The sequence below is a fragment of the Penaeus vannamei genome, chromosome 19 (genome assembly GCF_042767895.1).
Source record: "Penaeus vannamei isolate JL-2024 chromosome 19, ASM4276789v1, whole genome shotgun sequence".
NCBI classification, from domain to species: Eukaryota; Metazoa; Arthropoda; class Malacostraca; order Decapoda; family Penaeidae; genus Penaeus; species Penaeus vannamei.
The window spans coordinates 35,466,808-35,469,268 of NC_091567.1; positions in this window are offsets into that span (position 1 = coordinate 35,466,808).

A 2,461-nucleotide genomic window follows, 5' to 3' on the forward strand; every position below is an offset into this window, starting at 1 on the left:
AATTCCTTGCTGTTGCTGTTTCTCCGACATAAACCCCGCGAGCGCCGCTTGGCCGGAGGACCCTTCCCTCCCGAGGCTGTGAAAACTAATGGAGTGGGAGTAACGCGCCCCTTCCTCCTCTTCCCTTTATCCCCCTTTTTTTCTCTTCCTTCATCCTCAGTATCCTTCTTCTCTTCCTTATCTCCTCTCTTATATTCTTCCTCCTCCTCCTCCTTCTATCTTCTGCACTTCTCCTCCTTCTTTCTGCTCTTATCCCACTCCTCTTCTTGCGTCGTCCTTCGTCTCTTTTGCTTCCTCTTCTGCTCGTCTCCTCTTTCCTTTTGCTCTTATCCCACTCCTCTTCTTCCGTCTTCCTTCGTCCCTTTTGCTTCCTCCTACTTCACCTTGTCAGCTTGTTTCTCCACTTGCACCTCCACCAGCTGTACGTCTCTCTCTTCCAGGTAATTGCCTCTTGACTTCAGCGGGGGCTTCCATCTCCTCCTCTTCCTCCACCTCCTCCACCTCCTACATATTCACCATCTCCACCACCTCCACCTGCAACCTCATCACTCCAAGGCCTTTTCATGCCTCCTCCACCCCAATATCCACTGGACGAGTGGGGTGAGCCAGACTGTCTATTTGCAATTTCTCCACTCCTCCACCTCCACCCACAACCTACTTGTCTCTTAATCCACCTTCAAGTGTCTCTTTTCCCTCCACCTTTACCTCATCCACCAGCCCACAGCTGACTTTTCACCCCCCCCCCCTCTTCCCCATCCACCAGCCCACAGCTTACTTTCCACCTTCCCCCCACCCCGTCTTCCCCGTCCACCAGCCCACAGCTTACTCCCCCCCCCCCCCGTCTTCCCCTTACCTCCTTCCCCACTTCCACCCACGACCGCCTTGACCTCTATCCTTCTAACCCAGTTCCTTCCCTTCCCTTCCTTTCCCTTACACCCCCCACCTCCTCATCTCCTCTTTCAGGCTTCTGCTTACCCTCTAACCCACTGCCCCCCCAACCTTCTTCCCTCGCCGCCACCTACCTCCTCCCCCAGCCTCTGTGTACCCTTCACCCCCACTATCTCCATCTCAACCACCTCCTTATCTCCTCCTTCCCCCTCACACACTTCTGCCTCCCTCTCCCTCTCCTCCACCTCTGAAACCCCCTCTCCCCCTCCTCCGCCTTCCCCTCCCCGCCCTTCCCCCTATCCTCCACCTCCGCCTCCCTCTCCTCCACCCCCACCTCCTACCCCTCCCCCCCTACTTCCTAAACCCCCTCCTCCTCTCCCCCACCCTCAGTTCAATCACGTGATGGCTGCGGCGTCTTCTCCACCTCGTCCCCGGGAAGGCAGGGCGGAGGCAAGCAAGCAAGCAATCCAGGCGGGGCGAGATGGCGCAAGTTGTCGCTCGTCCTCGCTTGGGAATGCTAATTGCTTGCGCTGCTTTGGGCTGGGATGGAAGCGCTGTGTGTTTGTGGGTGGGGGGTAGGGGGGGTGTTTGTGTGTGTGTGGGGGGGTGTTTGTGTGTGAGTGGATATGTGTGTTTGTGTGTGTGTGTGTGTTTGTGCGCGCGCGCGCGTGTGTGTCTGTGTGCGTGCGTGTGTTTGTGTGTTTTTGTGTGCGTGTGTATGTGTGTGTGTGTGTGTGGGAGAGAGAGAGAGAGAGAGTTGCGTTTGTAGACTTTGCTTAGGTTTGTGTTGGAGAGGGTATGTTTATGTGTGGGAAAGAGTTAAGTAATTGCTTTCTGTTTGTCTCTCTCTCTCTCTCTCTCTCTCTCTCTCTCTCTCTCTCTCTCTCTCTCTCTCTCTATATATATATATATATATATATATATATATATATATATATATATATATATATATACACGTGTACACACACATATATATTTACATTTCTATCTACCTGCCTTTCTCGATCGACCTCTCGCCCCCCCCCCCCACCCCACCCTCTCACTGCGAAACAATGAGTGACAGAGAATGCAGTTAAGTCCAGACGCCCGTGCCGGTGCAGACTATCCTCGGCCATTGGTTTCATTCGCATCGCTCGCATCATCACCGAGCCTGATTCCGGTCCGGCCATTGTCCCCGTCGAGCCTCGCTTACCGTCCGCTACCCTAAGTAAATCTACCCGTTAGGATTTTCTGGGAATGACCGCGATCGGGGGTAAATCATCCCCCCCCCCACCGTCTCCCCCTCCCCTCTCGCTCCCCCAATTGCCGCGATCGCAGGTAAATCATCCCTCCCCTCCCGCTCCCCCAATTACCGGGATCGGAGGTAAATCACCCCCCTCCTCCTCCCCTCTCGCTCCCCCAATTACCGCGATCGGAGGTAAATCACCCCCCCCTCCCCCAATAACCGCGATCGGAGGTGAATCACCCCCCACCCCTCTCGCTCCCCCAATTACCGGGATCGGAGGTAAATCACCCCCCCCTCCCGCTCCCCCAATTACCGCGATAGGAGGTAAATCACCCCCCCCCTCCCCCA